Consider the following 26,935-nt stretch of genomic DNA (forward strand, 5'->3'; position numbering starts at 1 on the left):
AAGAGGGGAGCATCTCTGGAAAATTAAAAAAAAAATCTGGTGCAACTCGCATATTAAGAATTCTTAGGCGAGGTGACAAATATGCATAGTATGAAAATGTTCAGGTTAGCTCATAATAGGCATTCAGGCATGTTTATGACAAAATTTTATCCCTACTACTGGTGGCCTAAAATAGATACGGTAAAAGACTCTTGGGTGACACAAAGTGAGTTTTGGCAGGCTGGTGACAAAAACAACTAAGGCATGCATTCCAGAACTAGTGCCTACCCAACTGCCAGGTGGTCCTTGGAGGACAATGCTTACTGATACTATCTAGCCGTTCAGTGTTGCATAGTAGTTTAGCTTTTTGTATTTTAGAAATACATTATTTTACGAAAAGGCCTTTTGGAGAAAGTCACTTCTGAGGAGGTTATTTCATTTCAAGATGCATTCTGTAGACAATATTACCAGATGTGACAGTGTATAACAATGTTACTCAATTTATTGGGAAAGTATTCCAGGAATTTTTTAGCAAATGTGGAAGTAAGCATAATAGAGCAGAGCTGAGTCAGCCTGAGTAAAATGGGCAAGTAGAAAGGTTAAACAGAACCATTAGAAAGTCTGTTCAAATTGCCGTAAGCAGAGAATTAGAACGGAGAAAAGTACTTCTAAGTTATGCTACTAATGTACAGAATCACTGCTAACAGGGTCATGGAAGCCGAGGGTGATAAGGTTTGGAGCTTCCGTCGTGCTTCGTTGTGTAACCAAGTTGAGGTGGATGATGATTCTACAAAGGTAAGGTTGCTTCATAAATCTACTTGTTCTGTAACAAAATCCACTTGTGTTTTTTAGTGCCATGTTGTGCAGCGACACATTATGGCAGCAATCTTATTATATAAGAGCTCTGATATAGCCTCTCTAATTATGCCAGGACTCATACCATAGTAGTGTAAAATCCCCTTATGTTACCACTTTTCCACAGATCTACATACTGGGGCTGAAGGTAGTGGTAAGCAATAATTCCAGGGCGAGAATGCCCTTTTGAGTCTGTGCAAACCTACTAACTTGCATGTTTTAAGGGTATTCAACAACACTTCTCAATTCTTTTCCCATACTTAGAAATGTTGGAAATTTACTCCTGACAATGGCAAACGTAAACCTTCTTCCAGAGTTGGGGAAAAAGTGGTTGGAGGGAAAGTCAACTTGCAAACAGATTTTTGCATAAGCAAATCTACTCATGCATATTTGCCTATGCTAAAATGCAGTTCACAAATATTTTCTAGGAGTACTATTTCTTGTCCTCCTTATGTAAATTCTTAGAAATCCAGAAAAGCTGTATAGCTGCACTTAATGAAAGGACATATACCATGGGTGCACTATTGAGACTTTCTTTAATTATTGGGACCGTAATGTGGTCTGGTGTTAACCATGACCTTTTGCGTTTATTAAAATTCTGTTTCTCTCTCTCGCTCTCTCTCTGTATCGGCTGGCTTCACTGTGAGTGACAGCAATCTGCTCTTTCACAAGGAACATATTGGCACACAAAGTATTTTTATACTGGAACCACTGTGCAGTCAGAGCTTACAAAATTTAGTTAGAGCTTCGTCCTAATAATACAGGCTTTCAATTAATGAACCATAAATACAAGTTTGAATAGCATTAACATATGGACAAAATATTATCTTAACTGCGGACAGGGCCCATTCCGGATACATAATGTAGTACTCCAAACTGGCGGCCAAAGGATGCTGCAGGGGGTTGGGCCTACTTGTCCCATGGGCAAAATACTCATGAAACCTTGTTGCCCTTGACCCCAAACAATAAGTCCAGGGCGTCGGGCTATAGGAATTACACATCCCTAAAGTTGGAGATAGTAATGTATTTCTTGACTAACCAAGAGATAGAAATGTATTTATTGATTTACCAGATTCATCATGTGGTGGAGTTGTGATGGCACCACAGATGTTCCTGGTCATAGCCATGAAGAGATGATAGACATTGATTGGAGCAGTAGGAGTCCTGTGAGAGAGAAATTTTCATAAAGTGACATTATTGACTGCAGACCCAGTGATGGGAAGAGAAATACTCAAATTAGATTATGTGATCACTCTAGTTATATTGTGGATCTTGCATTGTTCTTAAGTAAATGTTTGTAGTGTTTTTTATCAAAGGAAGGATGGTATGTGGCAGTGTTGGAGTAATGTGGCTCAAGATGGTGAGTCTGTGGCATGTCTGTTTGTTTGTGTGTGGAACGTGGAAAGTAAAGCATGATTGGGTGTTTGGTGTATGGTTGACTGTGGAATGGAACATGGATCAGTTGAACAGAGGGGCTGGATGGAGTAGAAAAACAAGAGGAGAGCTGTGTTGGCACTTTCCTGTCCTCTGTAACTGTGGTATTTAATGAATGTATTTATTCAGAATAAGTGATGTTACAATGCAAGCCATTACAACGCTTGCTTTTACATCGTGGATTTTACAACACAGCTACCATTACAACGCATGTTTTTACAACGCCTACCATTACAACGCAAAAGAATCTAAATGCACTAAAAGATCCATTACATCGCAAACATTTACAATGCATGCTTTTACAAGGTATACAATTACAACACATTTTTTAAAAAAAGTACAATAAACCCCTCGGACGGGATGCAGGGAAAATAGGGGGTTTGGGTGTGGTAGTGTATTAATACACGGCTATTTAACAGTAATACTGAGTATTAAAATTAATACTTGCATACTTTTTTTATTTAAAGTTTACTTTTCTAACCGCTGGGAGAGGATGCAGGGAAAATAGGGGCTTTGGGTGGGGAGTGTCTTAATACACGGGTATTTAAAACTAATACGTCAGTATTAAAATTAATGCCCTTGTATTTATAAAAATACTTGAACATTAAAAATTTAAAAATCTTTAAAAATATTCTTATCCATTAAATACATTTAAATGTAATTTTTACAATCAACATCTAATTATCAGACAAAATACATTATAATACTACTTAATAGATTACCATATAATTGAAAAAAAGACCAATTAAATAAAATACACATCATTTTAAATTTACAAGCATATTTTTAAAAATGATTTTACCCCAAAAAATGATAATCTGCAAAACAAAATTAAGCGCTAATGAAATACACTAATCAAAAGCATAATAGATCATCCACCATTTTAATCTAAACGAAAACAAAAGTCTTAAAACACTTTCTATAAATTCACCTTCACCCGCAGGTCGCCAAAATGGCAGACAATACATATTTAGAAAAATAAAGAACACTCATAAATTGATAAAAATAATTATAGATTTTCACAGCTTTTAAAAGACGATAAAAAAATATGCCCATATTTTCAATTAAATTATCATACACCCTAAAAAAAGTATAACAGCAGCCGTCCACCATTTTGAAATCAGTGGTAAACCGACTTTCAGACACAGCACACACATTTTGCCTGCCAGGAAAAACTTGACTACAAACAGTGCCATATAAAGTTCCAAGTAAGTGTACCCAGTATAAATATATTATATTTACATACTAATTTTTAACATTTTATTAATCAACATATGCCATTTTAAATATTTTACAGATTTTTTAGAAAGAAAAGAAAATGTGCTAGGAACACACTTCACAACACAGTCATTGAAAATGTAATCAATGTGAGTAACCCACACTTTTCCTTTTTAAATTTCTTTTAAATGAAACCGTACAAATATTCAAAATTATAAAAATGTACAAATGTAAAAGCCATACTGCAAACAATTTTTTTAACAAATTACTTAAACGAATACAAATCCAGAATGCTAGAGTGTGCCTAATTACTATTCATAATCAAACATTTGTTAACCTAAAAGTAGAATATTTGCGAGGTTAAAAATAATACTACTACTCAAGCAAATGCTTGGCTCAACTATAATGCAGGATGATATTATTTGTAAAATTACTACTCCTACTCCATTATGTGTTATCCTGAGGGAAAATGCTGAATAATGTCTGGGCAAAATTACTAATACAACTCCTACATGTGTTTTTATCTATGTAAAAATACAATATAGTAGTGGGTGCAAATTACTAATCTCATACGGAAATGTTCATGCAAAAAAAATACTAGATAGTGGTGGGGACCAATTTACTATTCCAACTCCAACAAGTGCATGCCTCTGGGAAAATGCTGGATAGTTGTGGGGCCAAAATTACTATTTCCACATCAACAGGTACTTGCCACATGGAAAATTCTTGATATTGTTTGGGGTAAAATTAGTATTCCTACTCCAAGTTATGCTTGCCTCAATAAAATTCATGGATAGTGTTGGGGGCTAAAATACTATTCCTATTCCGAAATGTGCTTGCCTCAGGGAAATTGTTGGATGGTGGTGGGAGCATAATTACTATTCCTACTCTGACAGGTGCTTGCCTCAGGGAAAGTGTTGGATGGTGGTGGGGGCAAAATTACTATTCCTACTCTGAAAGGTGCTTGCCTCAGGGAAAGTGTTGGATAGTGGTGATGGCAAAATTACTATTCCTACTGTGACAGGTGCTTAGCTCAGGGAAAATGTTGCATGGTGGTGGGGGCAAAATTACTATTCTTACTCCAACAGGTGCTTACCTCAGGGAAAGTGTTGGATGGAGGTGGGAGCAAAATCACTATTCCTACTCCGACAGGTGCTTACATCAAGTAAGTGTTGGATGGTGGTGGGTCAAAATTACTATTCCCACTCCGACAGGTGCGTGCCTCACCAAACATTTTGAATGGTGATGGGGCGGAATTACTATGCCTACTCCAACAGGTGCTTGCCTCAGGGAAAGTGTAGGGTGGTGGTCAGGGCAAAATTACTATTAAAATGTAAAATTGATACTTGTATAGCGCACTACTCACCCACAAGGGTCTCAAGGCGCTTGTACGAATACCGCTGTGGAACCCATCCTGACTCTCCCTGTGAGGCGTCCACTCCTGGGCACCCCCAAGGTGGAGGCCAGGCATCCTTAGCGTTGTGGGGGCCGTTGTGGAGATTAAGCAAGCTATTGCCCAGTGTTGCAGAGTGGGACTCCATGATTGGAATGGCACCGAGGCGAGAATTATCAGGTCCGTGGAATTTTTGAGCCCAAGACCCGCCGAGGCGGGGAATTGAACTCTGGTCCCGGGCTAGACCTCTGCATCAGGGTCTGCCGCTCTAATCATTGAGCCACACTTCTCCACTATTCCCACTCCAACATGTGCTTGCCTCAGGGAAAGTGTTGGATAGTGTTGGGGCCTAAATAACACCAAATGAAACATAGAACATTTTTTAATTAAGCTAAATATGAAACTATAAAAACACAGCAATAATATTCAAAGTAGAATACAGTTTGAAAAATAGAATTTTAATGCATTTTGAGTTTTTAATCACTTTTTTATTTTTTTAAATTTGCAGAACTAACATCCATAAACATATTTTCTCTTTGATAACACAAGCAAGAAACCAAGAAACAAACTAATGTAAATATAACACAAAATTAAAATGTCAATAAAGTTAATTACCAGTAGAAAAATATAACCTATTTCATTCAAACAGAAAGCTCTTCTGAATCAAACATCTATGCAACTGAAAACCTACATTTTTAAGTTAAATGAATATCTCAGTCTTCTAAAAAAAAATCATCTACAAATCCAAAGCATCAAGATAAAGCTGCAAAAAAGAATAAACATTACAACAAGTTAACCATATTTCTCTCCCTATAAATCTTTTTTTTAATATCATAACAGCAATAAAAAGCATAATTTTTTTCTCTTTCAGACCCAAAACAAAATCTTACACGATCCTCCAAACCAAAAGCATCAAGAAACAACTTTTACAAAGGCAAGATTCTAGAAATAATAAATAATAAAGCAACGTAACCATTATTATCTCCAAATAAAGCTTTTTTTTACAAACATAACAGTAAAAGTAGAAATGCAACATAGGTAAACAATTAAATCTATCTTCCAACAGCATCAAGTTTAAACAGTATAAGAAAATGCATAAATTCTACTGTAAATATTTTCTTCAAAACAGGTAAACACAATAAATTAAAGATAAACTAACCCTTTTATTCTTTTCTGTTTCAATCCATAACAGAAAATGACATCTAATCAAGATGCTAATTATGTGACCTCCAGCCGGGACTACCGCCTACTGAAGCATAGTGGGTATGTTTATTGTACGGAGAGACAAACTGAGCCCAGGTGTCATTGAAGGTGTGTGCAATACTACTCATCCCATTGCACAGGCAGAGCGGTTACTCTTGGTGACTCTGTTTTAAGAACCACAGAACATAACCACTCTGCGTTTGCAGTGGAGATTGAAGTAAGAGAAACAATTAATGAAATAAAAGCTATTGCATCCACCCCAATGAACCCTGTGGTACAGTTTTGAGGGAGGTAGCCCAACACATTCCACAACATGTTGCAAGTAGTATTCCCACAATTCCCAATTTGAGAGGAATATTTCAACGTAAAAAACAAGCAAGTAACCCACAAAGATTAACCCCCAAACCTTATCTGACATTAACATTTTTCGTGAACTATCTGTAACAATTGCTAATAAACCTTTTTTTTTGCATGACAACAAAAACCCTAACAAAAAAATACTAATCTTTAGCACACCCCATACTCTTGTTAGGTTGGAGAATAGTGATATTTGGATGATGGATGGGACATTTAAATCCACACCCCATCCATTCACCAAAATATACACTATTCACGCATATGTTAATAATACAGTTGTTCCCTTAGTTTACAGTTTACTACCTGATAAACAATCCTCAACATACACTGAATTATTGTCAGTGATAAAAGATAAAACAGCAAACAAAAGCCCTAGAAAAGTACTAATTGACTCTGAATTACCTATGATTAATACTATTACCAAATTGGACACGGATGCCAAAATTCAAGTATGTTTTTTTCACTTTTCACAGGCTTATTGGCGAAAAAATCAAAAAACATCCTTAGTTGAGGACTATATATCAGATAGCAAACTACAATATGAACTAAAAAAATGAACAGCCCTTCGCTTTGTTCCTCCTGACAGTGTAGACGAATAATACACTACAATTACAGACTCGGAAATCTTTACCTCAAACGAAGACAACTGGCACCCCTTCTAAATTATTTTAAAGACACAAGGATTGGCCATCTAAGCAGGTCGGGTCACAGGAGGAAACCACGTGTCCATTGGAAGTGGGGAAACTGCTACTTGACCTGCTTAGAGGAAGGAGCAAAAACAAACAATGCCATAAAGGGGTGGCACAACTCCTTCAATAAAACAATTGGCAAAACTCATCCTAATTTCTATCATTTCTTGGAAATTTTGAGGAAGGAGCAAAATTTCCAAGAAATTAGAATTTTGCAATCATTAACAGGTAGTCTGAACCCACGAATATAAAAAAGAACAAAGGAAATATCCAAGAGACTATTGGGTGCAATTCAACATTTTACGTTGATCTTGGCTTTGGACTACCTTGATAATCTTGCATATATCCTACATTTCTAACCTACACTATCTCCTTACTTGCCTGTTTTGCTCTTAAAAAACCCTCTATCAATTGGCATTTAAAAAGAAATCTAAATTAAATTTTTTAAGTTGGGTCTTTTTTCAACTCTTGGAGTATGTAGTATCCTAATTTTCACAAAGAGTCCTTTGTCTTTTTGTAAACCCATTGCACATAATCTACATTCCTTTTTAAACTCCAAGTCCCGAATTAATTTTTAAAAATGTGCACAAGAGTAAAAAAGATAATATCTGTGCATACCTAAAAAAACACACCCAAAAAAAAGTCCCGAAAAAGCGTTGGTTTTTGGCAAAAACCACAACAAAATCCAACGAAGCAATGCATTCTTTTTCGTAAATAATTCCAAATCCATTACAAGTTCTAAAATCCTTTGCCGAAATTTCATCAAGAAAAAATCAAAGTTGAACTTCCAAAATTTTAAAACCAATAAGCAATGGATGTAAAAATATCTGATCTTCTATTTTTCATTATAGATCTTTCTTTAAAAAAATATTTAAAATACATCTAACCGCGACAAAGCCAAAATCGTTCTTTTTAAAACCCGTCGCAAGAAGAAAAATTGATACCTTTCAAATCACTTTAGTTTAATAAAGTTTTTAATGTATAAACTTTATTAATCAAAAAGTGTTACGAAAGAAAGAGACTCGACGTGGGCCTACTAATGCAACCTGTTATGGTATGAATTACTTGGTTAACAAACAATAAAGCTACCAATAAGACATTTACTACATCTATCTACCTCCCTCCTCTCTCCTTCCAATAAACATTACCAATAATCTATGTATTTTATTAATTATAAATAGTCGTACCTTGACGGAGCGCTCCCTTGCATCCGATCCGTTGCGCGACAATCCTCGTATTGAAGAAAGTTACGTTTATGCGGCTCCGTCATGTCTTTCTGTAAAAATTTACTCCCATTGACTTCAATGGAAAAGCGTGGAAAAATTATGAAAAAAATCTTTGACATGTTTTCAATGTTCCTTAAAATTTCTGTTTTCAAAAATTAATATTATAAATAATAATCTTTTCCCCCCCTTATTTTTATATAAATTATTTTGAATGCATGATATGTATATAAATGTTAATAGAAATCTTGTAATAATATTTCACCTGTCTTGTCTATTTTCTGTATATACATTTTTAGTTACTTATTAAATACTGTTTACATTATGTTTAACTTTTTTACACAATTATTACTTTTTCATGAAATTTAAAAAAATATATACTTTTATTACTGTATATTATTTCTAAACATACTCTAAATTAAAATAACTCTTTCTATTAAAAAAATGAATAGTAATTAGTATGTCATTTTATACCTTTGTTCCCAATTTGTTTTTACATTTTTCTATCTTATTCTTATTTTTTTTTTAAAATTACATATAATTAATCTGAGTCCAAACTATAACTCAATTATTTTACCAATTAATATTTATTTTTATAATACACTTTTTGTTCCCCTTTAACACTACTATTAACACAAAGAATTTAATTACTATATATATATATTCTCTAATATTAATTTCTAGTATTAATACCTAAGTACTAAAATAAATTACCACAACCTTTATTTAAATTATTTTATTTTTATATAAATTAAATCTCCCTTCTAATATCACTATTATCACAATCTTATAATACTATTCTTTTTTTAATTTAAACTCTAGTATTCATTTTTATTCCTGAGTAATAAAAAAATTACCACAACTTTTTTTTTTTAAAGATATACAATACTATTTTCCCTTTTAATATTAATTTATCACAAAGCTTAAATTCTGATTTAAAAAAAATATTTACTCTAGTATTCATTTTTAATACCTGAGTATTAAAATAAATTACCACAATCCTTTCTTCTCATAATTTAATATTAATATAATCAACATTGCCCTTTTAATGTAAATTGTACTAAAAAAGTATGTTTACAATTTTTTAAAATACACTCTACTGATAATATTAATACCTGAGTATTAAAATAAACTACCACAACCTAACAAATACTTACCATACTATACTTACCAATATGTTGTTATCGCATGCATTTTAATAGCATGCGTTGTAATGCCATGCATTGTAATGGTATTTGCGTAGTAATGGTATGCGATATAATGGTGTCTGCGTTGTAATAGATGCGTTGTAAAAGTATTACGATGTGATGTCTGCATTGTAATGGGTGTCTCCTATGTTTCCATTTTAAACTTTTGGCATAGGCGTACCCGCCGACGCTACTTCATGGACCACAATTCTTTGGGGTAACACGCTGGTAGGACTAGCAGCGTGCGGCCAATCGGATTTTTGTTTATATTCAGGCTCCCTTGAGCCGGTGGGGCTGACAAGCCCATGGCTATGCACCTGCGCGCCTTGAGTGGTACTTTACCTGAGAATATTTTTTGGCAGCCTACGCAGCAACCCTACACACATACCTACTCCCTGCTGACGAGAGGCAACTACCTCGAAACACGTGTCCAGGGATGGCTAACGCGACACTCATTTTCATTTTAAACTTTTGGCATAGGCGTACCCGCCGACGCTACTTCATGGACCACAATTCTTTGGGGTAACACGCTGGTAGGACTAGCAGAGTGCGGCCAATCGGATTTTTGTTTATATTCAGGCTCCCTTGAGCCGGTGGGGCTGACGAGCCCATGGCTACGCACCTGCGCGCCTTGAGTGGTACTTTACCTGAGAATATTTTTTGGCAGCCTACGCAGCAACCCTACACACATACCTACTCCCTGCTGACGAGAGGCAACTACCTCGAAACACGTGTCCAGGGATGGCTAACGCGACACTCATTTTCATTTTAAACTTTTGGCATAGGCGTACCCGCCGACGCTACTTCATGGACCACAATTCTTTGGGGTAACACGCCGGTAGGACTAGCAGAGTGCGGCCAATCGGATTTTTGGGTGTCTCCTATGTATTCACCTTACTGCGGTGCTTTCCATAGCTTCTATGTTTGAACGGAGCCCCTCACGTTCCGCCCACTAGGAAAACGCCAGAGAGGCAGAATGTCCTGTCTGACTATACAGGTAATATGTAGCTCAAATTAGAAGAAAAAAGCTCTCCAGCTATTTGGGAAAATTGTTCTATTCTATAAATCCTTCATCAAAAGGTGATGTAACTACAATCAGACCTCGTTGAGACCCATATCTCCAGAGTCTGTGGCCTCTGGTTGCTGTTGACAGACATGCTCCAACAAATTCACAAAACACAAAAAAAGAAAACAACCAATGGAGGCTGTTGGTGCATCAGACCACCTTTCATATGACCCATCTATCATCTTTGTCCCCTTAGAGGATTCGCTCCACGGGGAGGGGGGTGTACAGGCAGCCACCACTAAAACTCCCACCAGGAAACCTTGTCCCACAGCTGAGCAGGATGGAACATCCCCCCACCCAAGAGCCATGGCACAGACATTTCATTGTTCCACTATACCTTTCAGGTAGGTAGCCTTCTCATGCTCACCTGCATCACCCCTGCGCAGGACGGAACAATTCCCACACCCAGAACCATTTGCCAGCATTTCATTGCTCTCCTTCACCTTATAGGTAGGTAGCATTCTCATGCTCACTTGCATTACCCCTGAGCAGGATGGAACACTCCCCCTACCCAAGAGCCATGTGTAACCTAATCCCTTCCTCTGCTCCACTTCACAGAGAGGTAGCCTTCTCAACAGGGAAGGGTGTGTGTACAGGCAGCCAGCACCGCAACTCTTACTAGGCCCCCTTGTCCCACAGCTGAGCAGGATGGAACACTCCCCACACCCACAACCATGTGACAGACATTGCATTGCTCTCTTCAAACTTACAGGTAGGTAGCCATCTTAACAGGGAGGGGTGTTTGTGGGTGGGAAGCTAGCACTACAACTCCCACCAGGCCCCCTTGTTCCACAGCTCAGCATGATGGAGCTCCCCCCAGCCAGAACCATATGACAGACATTGCATTGCTCTCTTCAAACTTACAGGTAGGTAGCCATCGTATGCTCCCTTGTCCCACCCCTGAGCAGGATGGAACACTCCCCCATCCAAGAGCCATGTATAGCCTATTCCCTTTCTCTGCTCCACTTTACAGGGAGGCAGCCATCCTAACAGGGAGGGGTGTTTGTGGGTGGGAAAGCAGCATTACAACTCCCACCAGGCCCCCTTGTCCCACAGCTCAGCAGGATGGAACATTCCCCACACCCACAACCATGTGACAGACATTGCATTGCTTTCTTCAAAATTACAGGTAGGTAGCTATCTTAATAGGGAGGGGTGTTTGTGGGTGGGGAGGCAGCACTCCAACTCCTACCAGGCCCCCTTGTCCCACAGCTGAGCAGGATGGAACATTCCCCACACCCAGAACCATTTGACAGACATTGCATTGCTCTCTTCAAACTTACAGGTAGGTGGCCATCTTTACAGGGAGGGGTGTTTGTGGGTGGGAAGCCACTACACCTCCCACAAGGCACCCTTGGCCCACAGCTCAGCAGGATGGAGTACCAGAACCATGTGACAGACATTGCATTGCTCTCTTCAAACGTACAGGTAGGTAGCCATCTTATACTGTCCTGTCCCACCACTGAGCAGGATGGAACACTCCCCTATCCAAGAGCCATGTGTAGCCTATTCCCTTCCTCTGCCGACATGTCCTTGTAATCACAAAATCTGTGCGTGGAACATTGTATCTATTTGCATATCACACTATGGACAATTAATGTAGGTACCTCCACATCATGTCATGATGCGCAGTACCATGCAGCCATACAAAGTGATATCAATGTAAACTGTGTGATGTATCACATGTAACATTCAAACGTCTAACACCAAGCTATTGGGGTGCACTTCAATGATGATTTCACCTCTGTTCAACAGGAGATCTACAATTAACTGCTGTAGAAGACAACACCGTATCTAGCAAGGTCCTGAGGAAGGTGGCGGCACTACTTCTTATATGCCACCGAAACGCGCGTCGACCAATATTGTTTAGATTCTGCTGAACACAACTACTCTACATGGGTTTAAAGACGATCGCCACCGCAGCATAATTGGGCGGAACACTTGACTCTACACCCTGGGTTTGGAGGCGAACGCCACTGCATCATAATAGGGTGGAACACATAACCCCAGACCCTGGATTTAGAGGCAAATGCCTCCGCATCATAATAGGGCGGAACACATAACCCCAGAGCCTGGGTTTAAAGGCGATCGCCACCGCATCATAATAGGGCGGAACACATAACCGTAGACCCTGGGTTTGAAGGCGATCGCTACCGTATCATAATAGGGCAGAACACATAACCCCAGAGCCTGGGTTTAAAGGCGATTGCCACTGCATCATAATACGGTGGAACACATAACCCCAGAGCCTGGGTTTAAAGGCGATCGCCTACGCATCATAATAGGGTGGGACACTTGACCCTAGACCCTGGGATTGAAGGCGATCGCCGCCACATCATAATAGGGCGGAACACATAATTCTAAATCCAGGGTTTGAAGGCAAACGCTGCCGCATCATAATAGGGCGGAATACACAACCCCAGACCTTGGGTTTGAAGGCGATCGCCGGGGCATCATAATTGGGCGGAACACATAACCCTAGACCCTGGGTTTGAAGGCGATCACCACTGCATCATAATAGGGCAGAACACACAACCCCAGACCCTGGGTTTGAAGGCGATCGCCGCTGCATCATAATAGGCTGGAACACATAACGCCAGACCCTGGGATTGAAGGCGATCGCCGCCGCATCATAATAGGGTGAAACACCTAACCCCAGACCCTGGGTTTGGAGGCGAATGCACCCACATCATAATAGGGCAAAACACATAACCCTAGACCCTGGGTTTGAAGGCGAACGCCACCTCATCATAATAGGGCTGACCACACAACCCTAGACCCTGGGTTTGAAGGTGATTGCCACCGCATCATAATTGGGCGGAACACACAACCCCAGACCCTGGGTTTGAAGGTGATCGCTGCCGCATCATAATAGGGCAGAACACATAACCCCAGACCCTGGGGTTAAAGGTGATCGTCGCCGCATCATAATAGGGCGGAACACATAACCCTAGACCCAGGGTTTGGAGGCGAAGGCCACTACATCAGAATAGGGCAGAACACATTTCCCCAAACTCTGGGTTTGGAGGCGAACGCCACCGCATCATAATAGGGCAGAACACGTAAACCCAGACCCTGGGTTTAGAGGCAAACGCCACGCATCATAATAGGGCGGAACACATAACCCCAGAACCTGGGATTAAAGGTGATCGTCGCCGCATCATAATAGGGCGGAACACATAACCCTAGACTTTGTGTTTGGAGGCGAACGCCACTGCATCATAATAGGGCAGAACACATAACCCCAGACCCAGGTTTTGGAGGCGAAGGCCACTGCATCATAATAGGGCAGAACACATTTCCCCAGACCCTGGGTTTGGAGGCGAACGCCACCGCATCATAATAGGGCAGAACACTTAACCGCAGACCCTGGGTTTAGAGGCAAACGCCACCGCATCATAATAGGGCGGAACACATAGGGTCGGGAGTTCTGTGTTCCGCCCTCTTATGATCTTATTGTCAAACCTTATGACAAAGGTGGGGGGATAACTGTTATGAATAAAACTGATAATGACAACAAGATCTTGGACATGTTGGCAGTTCCTGAACACTATAAAAAATCACACCCAAGACTCACAAAAACGTGCTTGATCCGCCTTTCCGCTCTATCATCTCCACCATTGGCTCTAGCACAAAGCCCCTATCTAAATATGTTGATTCCTAATACAAAAAAGCTCAGCACCTACCCAAATGTAAGAATTAGTTACAAACAATGTGACTCTGAGTGCCCTGACCTTCTATTTTGTGTTCTAATATGTTGATTCCTATCTATGTCCCCTAACTCGAAACTATGCCTCATACATCCGTGACACAAGGGATATTATAAATAAAATTGAGGGCATGCCATACAATCCCAATACCGACATACTGGTAACGCTTGACATTGAGGCGTTGTACACCATCCCTCAATGTCGAGCATTGCAGGCAGTGGCATCTCTCCTTCAACGGTCCCCAGGAGAAAGACCTAATGGCTTTATCCTTGAATGTCTGGAGATAGTTCTAATGAACAATTTCTTTGATTTCAATGGACTCATTTACCAACAAGTTAAGGGCACTAGTATGGGGGTTTCCTGAGCGCCGAGCATAGCAAACACCTACATGGGTGAATGGGAGTTGAAAAATGTCTTCAATGAAGCAGCTTCCTTTTTCGAAAATATCAGTATTGGAGGCGTTTCATTAACAACATTTTCTTTGTTTGGAAGGGTGACTCTGACACTTGCATGAGTGGATTTTGTGGCTCAATGCCAGCGACAGCAATCTAAAGTTCACTGCCAAATCTTCCTCGGTAGAGGTGGAATTTTTGGATATCCTTATTTCTGTATCAAATAACACATTACAAGTGAGTCTATTTGGGAAGCCTACCGCCAACAATACCTTATTACAATACCATAGCTTCCACCCCACCTGCCAGGAAGATTCAATCCTATTTAGAGAATTTCTGAGGGTGAGGCGTAATTGTACAAACGTGGACGACATTCATGAACATGGAGATGCACTAAAGGCACGCTTGCTGGCCTGTGGCTACCAGCATAGGCTAGTAAGACATGCATTTAAAAGGGCTAAGTATTATAACCACGATGCCCTATTACAAGGCACGCATCATACACCTCAAGACCAAGTCACATGTGTCATTAACCATTCCCATCTAAATTATAAAATCAAGAATATCATTCACAAGAATTGGAAGATCTTGAATAAAAATGAGAATGAATCATAACTCCAACCACCTTTGGTGGTTTACAGGAGAAATCGCAACTTGTGTGATATATTGGTACATACAAGACCTCAGTCACCAAGCATCAGACCACCATCACTGGGCTACCTCGAATTTTAGGCAACCACAAATGTGGGTCGTGCCATGCTTGTGATACGGCCTTAGTCACGGATTCTCTGACCTATAAAGGTCACAACATAAAGCTAAGAGACCTTACTAATTGCAGAAGCCATGAAGTCATATATATTCAATTGTGTCCGTGTGATTTGGCGTACATTGGTGAGAGGGGGAGAGAGTTCCGTACAAGATTTAGTGAGCATAAATCTGCTATTCGTACGCACAAGATCACGGCTACTATAGTTCAACACATCGTGGATCAGCAACACTCTGAAAAAGATCTTAGGTGGTGTATTTTGGAGAAAGTGAAATGCCAGCCAGGATTACCAATAGAAACCACTCAAAAAAGAAGGGAAACGCTTTGGATTTTCACCCTAAATAGTGTAAAAGAGGGACTCAATGAAGACATTGTTTGGAATGTCACTAGAACCCGGTAATTAAGTCCCCCTCAGTATCTCACCAATCGAGATTACATTTCATCTCACTCCCAATATCTTTTTTCACAGTAGTGCCCACCAATTGTGGACCCATGTATATTTGGGCCCCTCTCCATGTCATGTATAAGTCACTGTGGTTGATGTTATTACGTTAAATATGACTCTCTGGTACTTTCCTATTGTATTTTGCTTGGGACCACACACAGGTTTTGTGATTGTGCCTGGTGTCGATGGTCATTTTGTATTACTTTTCTGACTAGATTGTCCGTCTGCAATAAACTATCTTTGGCATTATTAATCTTTTGTCACATGCCACACGCTATATCCACCTTAGCGGGCATACTCTATTTATTTTAAATACGGTTTTCTTAGTTTATGTAAGGATGATACCTCGTGTTAGGCACCTCTTATGCTGTTATATTCTATTGTATTACGGAATTACCTCTGGCCATAGGTTTAGAAGGGTTGGCCTTTTATGAACATATTTACTGTTACACTTTCATGTTTATGTATTTTTTTGCCATCCGCCCGGACGGGAAGATAGATGGTTCATGCTATCTTCAATTTCCCTTTGCAGTATCCAGCACAAAGACTCTGGTTGGCCACCCGTGTAACTCCACTCTGACAAGCGGACACTTTGCCTTGATGCTTATATATCAAGTATCATCTAACCCTTACTAGGAAGCATCCTTTTATCCACATCCATATTCCATTTAAAGATTTGTTCATATTGCTGCCTGGGAACGTGATAAAAACCGACAATTCCAATATGGCACCCGAGTTTTGCTCTCTTTGTCCTACCTTAGTTTGTATTACATGCCACGTGACTTTGATCTTGCCGTGCATCATTTTACGTCTCGTTCTCTTTATAAGCTTCCGTATAATGTACCTTTCTATCGACCCGGCTGGGTGTTACGATGGCCCACGTGTAACCCCACTCCAGACTGATCAGGATTACGACTTCGCCTATGAGAGCCTATGTAAGTATAAGCCTGGCGCCCTTCTGATATAGGATGTATTGTTTGGTTGACCCTACTCGGTTCTCACCCTAGAGTCCTCATAGTGAAGGCAATCTTTTAATACTCTGCTTACAGTTAGGTTTTAAACTAGCAGCTCACGGCTACCAGTACGAGCGATTATTTCCGCAAATTTAGCTGTCTCTTCCACGCGTTCTTGCTTGTGTTTTAGACACATTTGAATTTAGTCCAACCATATTGTGCCTGCAGATTGGAGTATACTCTATACACGGGCAGATATGCTATGTTCATGCAGGCTTTCATGATGTCTCTTTTAATTCGGGTAGATTGTTTTTTTTTGTGTAGTCAATTTTGAGTTGATTTATGTTAAGTTATTCTCGTTTTAGAGTTCATACAGCATTTACTTTCTGGAGCTAATACTCAACCGCAGCACTCATGGGGAGCCGCCACGTGTAGTACAATCGGTAGAAATTAACATATTTGAACAAACGTTTGGCCCTTTTGCGATCAGGTACATAGCTGTATGGGCCCCTGTATCTATTTAGTCAGGATCTTACCCCATTCCCTCAGAGGCATTAATGGGGTTCTCACTTACTTACAGATTATTAGTTTCTGCTGAGATTTATCTCACATATAATACCTAGCCTATTAGACACGAAACAAGAGGGCTTTTAGGTAAGGCATAATTAACTTTTCATAAAGACATTATCACAATATTTGAAATTGGCTTCGATCAATTACGATATTTCTCTTAATTATGTATCTCTTTCTGACAGAACATACATCACCAGTAAGAGACACTGTCACATATTATGAACACAAAACGTGAGGGTGTTAGGTAAGATATAATACTCCTCCTATTGACTCAAGTTGAGCCATTGAATCAAGCCCCCATTACTTACGATATTTTTCATATTATTTGTCTTTCCCTACAGAATATGTATTATCAGTAAAAGTTACCATTTCACGTTTTGATAACAATTAGTGGCCATCGCCTTCTGACATAACACCTGCATCAATTCTACGTGTAAGTACTTTTTGGTAGAGACCACATACCAATTAGCTATTTACAGACTCAGGCGACTTTCTGCAGGGGCGCTAGCCTTTTATTCTCTTCCTCTTTTTCACAGCATGGGGTTCTTCTCTGTTTTTCCCCGGCTCTATACCATGCAGTAATTTCACTGGTGCACTTATTCATTTTTGTGTGTTAGCTGTATGTTGTCTTTATATGTTGTCTCCCCCACAGTAAGTATGGGATGAAATATATTCTTTTTAAAAATTGTTGTTTATATCACACAGAGGTCGGCATCCTTGGTTTTGGCTCTTTTCATAATTATGACTATAATCATATGAATAATATTAAGGTCCAATTGATTGAAGTATTGTAGTGTATGGGCTCTGAATATCTTTTGTTTATACCTTTTAGGTATCCCCTGGGTGTTTGTGTTTTGTTGGTATCTGGTAAGGTCCTGAGGAAGGTGGCGGCACTACTTCCTATATGCCACCGAAACACGCGTCAACCAATATTGTTCAGATTCTGCTGAACACATCTACTCTACATGGTCGTGGAGGCTGTGCAATCTTTTTGTCTCCCTCTTTTCTAGATATATGTGTTCGTTAATGTTGTATGAGTCTGTAGTAGGTTGGATGGATTCGTTGTAGCATGTATGAACATTTTTTTGTATGGATGTCCCACTCAGAGGTCATTTTCTTGATGATGTATTGTATTCAACTATGCATTCTTTGTAATAATTTGTTTTTTTTACATGTATATTTATGAAAAAGGTTTTCTAAAAAACTGATAAGATGTAAAGACATTTTTGATATATACTCCTCAATGATAAAAAAGAAGCTTCATAAAGAATGACAAAATTAATTTTATTTTGTGCTATTTTGTGCATGTCATGATATCATTGTGTAGCCCATGCAGAATTTAGTTCTTCATTAATCAAAGAAATATAGGTCACGAGGGAGTTCTTTATATTATGTTGTGTTCTTTCCCCTCTTCTCCCTGACCTCAAAGCATCTCCCTCAGAGGGGGTCCCCCTTTCTTGCATAATAAGACTACAGCGACCTGCAGAGCCAGTCTCCCACTCCTGGAACATGGACTCTTAGATGCATACTCCCTACATTTCTCGGATGAGGAGCAAGAACCTGGCCCATCCGGACTGCTAGGACGCACCACGTCCCAAGGCCCCACTGTCCCCACACCATCACCTTAGCAACAACTACCACACTGACCCCTGCTGCAACGACCTGTGTGGCCTCAACCACCACCACCACCAGTGATGCCTGCAACACTCTCCCTGCCTCAGTGGTTACCAACACCACCACACAATCAGAGGATAGCAAGGAGAGTCTGCAGGTGCGTCGAGTGGCAACGCCACAGGTCCGGGACTGCAGGGCAGGTGGGAGGGCAAATGGGGGACATATTCGAGAGGACACTGGGACTGAAGACTTGGCCAACATCGCCAGAGTCCTAGGGGCATACGAGCAAACCCAGGGACACATGGGCCAGGTTTTGGAAGAAGTTAGTGATCTCTGCATGCTGCTGAGGTCCATGGACATGCGTATGGGCCAAATTGTGGACCTCATGGGCCAGCTCGTAGGTGTGCTGAGGGACAGTCATGCAGCCAAAAGGACAGCTCAACCCCCCTACAGTGGCCCGCAGGATGATATCCCACCACCTCAGCTGAGGCCACAGAGAGGGGTGAGCTGAACAGGATGACTCCTCAAACACCGCTGAGCCCTCAGCAGTGCCCCCCAGGTAAAATGTAAAAGGAGCCATCCGAGAAACACCAAGGGAGGATCACGTGGCAAAGCACCATCCAAACGCCAGTCGCAGAGCCAGCCATGATGGCACCTCTGTTCCCCTTGACACTGACTTTGTTGACTATCCTTACCCACACTGCCATGTTGATGGCAGGTTTCTGTTGGACTGGGTCACTTCCTCAATGTGGTGACTACTCTATTTTCTCATTTACTATCACTGACAACTCATTAATTCACTTAGCACCATCTTTCAAAACATCACTTGTCTGTCACAAATGCTCATTATAAATAAACAGTCTTTAAACATCTGTGTCTTTGTGTCAGCTCCATGTTTATCACTGTATGTTCAATGTTGACTCAGATTCCAATGTACCAGAAGCTCTGATTGTGACGAGGCATTGAGAGGCTGATGGGACATAGAAAGACACAAGAGAACAACATTTACTAGTCAGGTGATGGCATCACAGCCAGTACACAACACTAGTTATCAAGGTACACAAACCAGCACACATTACAATGAGAAACAATATCAACAGAGACATAATATGGCTGGTCATAACTACCCTGTGCCACAAACACCAGCCATCAGCACAGAGCCAACAACAGGCAGCAGTCAAAAAGCTCCTCTAGGCCTTGTCACTACCATCAAAGACAGCAGACAATGTCACGGTTGTACAATGTCACTCACACTCAAGGGTAGTAGTTGTTGATGAGCTGTTGACGCAGGTCTACACCTTCCTCCTCTCCCCTATCGTTGTCACTGGACATGTGTAGGTTTGCAGGAGGGGCATCTGCTGCTCATCATCATCGAGGAGCAGGGAGATCTATTTGCGCAAGGCCAAGTTGTGGAGCATGTAGCATGCAACTACGATCTGACACACCTTTTGGGGAGAGTAGAGCATTGCACCTCCGCTCTTGTCCAGACACCGGAATCTAGACTTCAGGAGACCAAAAGTACGCTCCACCACACAAGGTGCCCTCCCATGTGCATCATTGTAGCGGACTTCACCCGGGGTCCTGGGATTCCTCATTGGGCTCAGCAACCAAGGCCGGTTGGGATATGCAGAGTCACCTAGGTGTAAGATACACAAGCCAATTTTGTTATATAACAGTAGCTGAGGACAGCATGTCACACATACAGCACACTACTTGACTCTGCGTACTCACCAACAATCCACACAAGCACCGGTTGCAGATTTGCCATCAGCTGTGGTACGATGCTGCTACGCAGTATGTAGGAGTCATGTGCTGATCATGGAAATCTGGCACAGACAAAATCATATCTGCTTGGCATACCACCTGCACATTAATGGAATGGAAAAGCTTCCTGTTCCTGTATATGTGCTCACGTGCCTGTGGTGGATCCAGGCCAACATGTGTGCAGTCAATGGTGCCAACAACATTAGGGATGTGGGCAAGCTCATAAAAATCACCCTTCACAGCTGCCAATTCATGTCTCCTGGGAATATGGATGTAGAGGTCCTTGTATGTCATCATTGCGGACAGGACATCACGTAGCACCATGCTCAAAATTGGTTGAGACTTCCCACCTGCGCTGGACACCGTGTACTGGAATGAACCAGTTGCAAAGAAATGCAGGGTCACCATCACCTTACATGTTGGTATCGAAGCAGTCCGATATGTTCTGCGAGGCCTCAGATGTGGCTCCAGCTGACCACATAGGTCTTGAAGGGTAGGTCGATTCAAACAGAATTTACGTATGATATCCTCATCCTCCATGTCCGCCAGAAATGTGAATGGATGATGCCTACATAAAATAAAAGGGGACACATGTCAATTAAATTACCCTATGAGATGTGTCCAACATCTTATGTCTTGACTGACACAGCACCAAGAATGACTGGACAGAAACAACAGCTTACAGCACAAGTCACATGCAGAGACACCTTGATCTCAAGTAGTTGTACACGTGTTCAGTAAGTACATACTAAGTACCCCCAAAACTGATTCACAATATGTGAATGTAAAATTGTACACAGCCCTGAGAGTAGCTGACACAGCACATGCTTGAAAGAGCAACACTTCTCGCTTCTACGTAGCTGCTGTACCTGCCACACCTACTTGCGTGAGTCGGACAGAGCACACATTAACAACACAATGAGCACAGTGTGTGTATAAAGATCAAGTATCAACATGAGTTCAGCAATCTACACAGTGAAATAGGCACATTATGTAGTCAGTCCATTACTGTGGGTTGATTAGCCATCTCACACATTGACATGTTTACAAATTTGAGACTCCATTACACAAGAGATCTGTATACATGCACACAAATATCATATGTGACGTGAGGGAGTACATGCCAATGCATGTAATACTGTGCATTAACATGGCATGTGTAGTCATCAGTGAGTTCAATGTCACACTAGCATTGAATTTAAGAATCTGGTAGCATGATTCATTGTGAGTGTCTACAGTTCAATGATGAGAACTGGCTATTGCCATTGCTACAGCATGATGTGTCCATAGATGCCGTAAGCGTGCACCGTCACCGCAATCACAGTCATTGGTACCAATTGAAAAATGCCAATTCGCGGTAGGGACCGCCTGTGCCCCGTGGTGTGACACCGCCAATGCCCATGCCATTGCAGCCAATAGGAACCGCGATTGCAGTAGTGAAACACACATTTGAAAATCGCGGTAGGCATGCACCGCCACTGCGGGCCCGGTCATTGGATACAATTGAAAAATTGTAAAGAAACACCAGCTTGTGTACAGGTCTGCAATATTGCTTGGCACCCAGCGGCTTCCCCTGCTGCTCATCAGTATCTATACACGCCTAAGTAGAGCCCTCACGTGGGTAACCCATTAAGGGAACTGGAATCCCATCACTCACTGGAGGCGACATGCTTCATCATCTGGGTTCTCCTCCCGGCTGTAACCCCTAGTACAGCCGAGGGATACAACCCCCACACTGTGAGGGAGGAGCGCAGGGATGTTTTACAGGATCTCCTAGGATATACTATAATCCAGATTATGATGAGTTATGATGTATTATTCGGTGATAGGCGCAGGGAAAAAAGTGAAAGAAGTGAATTTAAAACTGGCTACTGAGAGAAAAAACCTTTGAATTATATATCTCTGAGTGTCAGGGTTAAAAACAATGCTAAGGCAGTCTGGAAAAAATAAACTGCTACTGTCAAGTTTAGAGGGTTGGTCTACATGTTTCAGCTATTTGTGACCTAAAGAGTGTCTAGCCTTCCTCAGGATCTAAAAATTAAAAGCTACTGCGTTATAAGTGCAATGAAAAAAATGCAATCATGAAAAGTAAATGAAAAAAAGGGGATGATACAACATATCGCACCACTTGTTTCATTTCAAGATGCGTGATTCAACCTGTGTGAAAAAACAAACAACACAAAAGCATTTTAGGATAGTGGTAAGCAGTATACAAAGCAACAAGAGTCTGGTAATAAAAACCCAGTCTCCCTTTTACACTTAGGGGCCGATTCCGAGCTCGGTCGGAAGGGCACCGAATCGGGTGCGGTCGGAAAAACTACGAGCCGCGTCGCGTGTTTTTCCAGCCGACTCGTACAGCTGTACAAGCGAGCAAGTATGATGCGAGCTACACAAAAGTCACCGACCGAGTCATTTCCGAGTTCGGACCGCTCCGTACGTCCCAGTCGGAAGCTAACCGTGGCATGCAATGGATGCAATTTACAACCAAGCCAGTACGATGCACGCGTCGGACAGCTTGTGCGCGCCGGAGTGTCCGGCTCGCAAAAGCTCCCAGAGTCGGACTTTGGGGGTCCGCGTCGGACCCCCTGACACCCGCAGCCCTACGACACAGACACAGGGGGAGACCTATGGGTCTCCCCAACACAGGCATGTACGGTGCGGGTGGCACCGACGCATACCCACTGTAGGGGGTGCACTTGTTCGAGACGTACCTATTCAGTCAATGGGAGCCCATGTACGCGTCGTACGACCAGCTCCTATTGACTTCTATGGGAGTCCGACCGAACCGAGTCCGACAGCATACGTGCGCATCATACTCGTTCGGTCGGACTGTAGGGGTCCGGCTCGGTCGGAAAACACTCCGGATCCGACTCGGTCGGAGTGCTTTCCGACCCGGATCAGAATCGGCTCCTTAATGTGTAGCAACTTGTGAACATATTATGACTTACCCAAAATGTGCAGGTAAATACCCTCACCTCAACTGGCTACTGCTCAGGACATGAGGCACCGCTCTAGAGAAAATGACATACACACCAGATTTAGAAAGTATAGAAATTTGGTTATGACTTACAAAGATGTAAGGCAAAACTATCTATATCTAAAAACACGAAGGCAGATACAGTTATATTGACATGATATGGATAAACCCAAAGGACAGAGTACTTGAGCTCTAGCTACAAGCCACAAAGAATTGTAATATTGAAGTGCTTGATGCAAAGGTCTTAAAAATTAAATAGACATTAAATAGGTATACATCCGATCATGGGAGGCTTGGTATTACAAGAGTATTGAGGAATAAACTCAGAGTACATAAAGCCAAATCCAGTGATGTTGTTAGAAGATGATATTCATATATTGGTCTGGGAAAATAAATGGGAACACAACTGGTGAATGGAGAGTAGGAGAATAGACTAAGAGTCCACTGTGCCAAAGCCAAGAAAAGAACCCAGACAAAACAGGAAAAATACGCATAGCAGGTGACTTACCTATCCGTCGGTACCCACGGCTTCACTGAGCCATGGACGGAGGTAACACTGACTCGGAAGGGAGTCATTTTTATATGCCTGTTAATTAGTTAATGAAGAACAGCAGTGAGTGATCGGCGCATGACAATGACGCGATCGTGAATCTACTCGTTACTGTGAATTGTAGTTCAAAATATCGTCTTAGCGCATAGAATCTGTGCGCAATGTAAATCAAACCCATCAAGATCATATGCGGTTCATAGAGGCGAAACTAGTAAAAGAGATTGGTCAGCAAAATAACGATGTTTAGAGCATAGCAGGAGCCAATTCAGAAAATCATCGCGTTCCGCAGAACTACCAATCTCACCAAAAACCATGGGAAATGTAGTTCTAAAGGAGACTATAACACTGGTCAACCCGGGTCTAATGCTGTGTCAACAAAGAAGAAAAAGAAAGCATATCTACTGATTCCGACATCTCTTGTTAGAAGAGAACCCTTCTTGGAACAGAACCCATCAATCACCAAGGAGTCAGGGCGGTCTTTACTCATAGACCGCCCCGGGGTACCGACGGATAGAGCGGGCCCCTTTCCCTGAGCAGAGACCAGGTTGAGGTGAGGGTATCACCCAGAGTTCTGCGGTATCCGGTTTTGACATCTGTAGAGTTAACCGGTGGTAGGAATGTCTGTATTTTTTATTATACTTTTACACACTTTTACATAGTAGCAGCAATTTAGGTCCTGATGAATGCCCTTGATACTACACAGATCCCAATGGGCAGAAAAATGTCGACCAGATACTATGGACAATGAGCATAATGACAAAGTATTTATGCTGAGTTGCCATTTTGCTTTTTAATGTTGGCAGAGGCACTCTACCAATTAAAGCACTTTTGAGTTCCCCTAGCCATTTTTAGTCACTTTTATGATTTAGTGCTGCACTTTTAGAACCCCTTTCACGTGAGCGAGGGCTTACTATATTTCTCTTGTTATCATTGGTGGAGATCTGACAGCAACCCTTGTATGCCACTTCTCTTTACTCGCAACCGGGTCGTTCCATCAGGACCTGGTGCGTTGTATCAAGAGACACAGACCCAGATGATGACAAACGCACTGACTCCTTGGTGATTGATGGGTTCTGTTCCAAGAAGGGTTCTCTTCTAACAAGAGATGTCGGAATCAGTAGATATGCTTTCTTTTTCTTCTTTGTTGACACAGCATTAGACCCGGGTTGACCAGTGTTATAGTGATTCAATTTAAGGGATATACAAACTGCTGGTCTTTAAAATCCTTTTCCCTTGGACCTCTTCCCACATTGTTTTGTTGTTATTGTTCTAAAGGAGACACCTGGGACAGTGGTTTGCGGCTGGTATCGGCTTTATCCAAGTACTAGTACATTTCTTGAAGTTATGCTCAACACTGTAGCTCCTCTGTGCCGGTTGAGGTTTCTCATCAAAATTTTTAAAGTATAGATACCAAAAACACGTCCGTTAAGTAGAACTACTGGAGTGACGAAGGCTCATGGGAGATGAAGTTCAAAACGTGCTCAACAAGTGAGACGACTAGATGGGTGATGGCTCATGTGAATATTGATTATAAGGGCACCCCGGGTCTAGAATAACGGCTGGTGGAGGTTTCATAGTTGTGCCCGGCTGTAAGACGATTGTGGAAGAATTAAGCCCAGTATGACAGCTGTGCAATATACGCGCTGTGAAAAATGAGATAATCAGCGTACCAAATTCTAGTAATGTAAAGTACACAATGGCATGTCGACTGTAGAAAAACTATAAAAGATTAATTAGATCATGTGAGCATGCTACAACCGGTGTGATATCTATAGTGGCCACATACATGCTAATGAGGCCAGTGGAGGCAAAATAACCAATACAGTATGAAGACAAGTGTGTACTGAAAACAGCAAACTTCTACTTCTTAGTTCAGGTCAATGCCACATATCTAATACTAGTTATGTATCAAAAGATGGGCAAGAAATTACTGGGCCCATCATGTATACCTCAATGAATCTGTGAAGAGAGAAGGATTACTGTGCACACGTGTAACCTGAGTCTTCAGAAAATAATTCAAATAGAGGCCCAAGGAATCTCATCATTGAGACCTGTTTTGTCACATTGCAGTTTGAATACCCAACGTTTTTCCTTCATAAAAAGAAATTTGGATATATCTGTTATGTGTGCAGAAATGGAGGGAAGTGACTCCTTCACTTCAAGGGAGAGTCCTTCAGGTGTCTTTGATGCCCACAGGCCTTGGAAGGTTCCTGTATGGTGCACAGGCACAGACGATATAGCAGACTGGAAGTGAGAAGAAGTTGATCCCAAACGAAGTTCAGTGAAGTCCAGAGTGCCCAGACAATAGAAGAAGAAGTGGTGTCTGATCTGAATCGTGTCCCATGACAGATCTAGGGACCCACCACAGGTAAGCCCTTAATTACCCTTAGGAAAGGGTTGGGACTAGTTAGGGGACCCTCCAAGGGGAGCGTCTGGACAGGGGGGAGGTTACTCCCATGTCCTTTGTCCAGTTTCGTGCTAGAGCGGGAGCCAACACATTCCAGAGCTGGCTTGAACTGAACTATGCATGGGGACACCAAATGTGCCACTCATGCAGGTTGAGTTGTGCTCTCAAGCACACCCACCT

Source organism: Triturus cristatus, chromosome 3_1 (assembly GCF_964204655.1).
Source record: "Triturus cristatus chromosome 3_1, aTriCri1.1, whole genome shotgun sequence".
In the NCBI taxonomy this organism is placed as follows: Eukaryota; Metazoa; Chordata; class Amphibia; order Caudata; family Salamandridae; genus Triturus; species Triturus cristatus.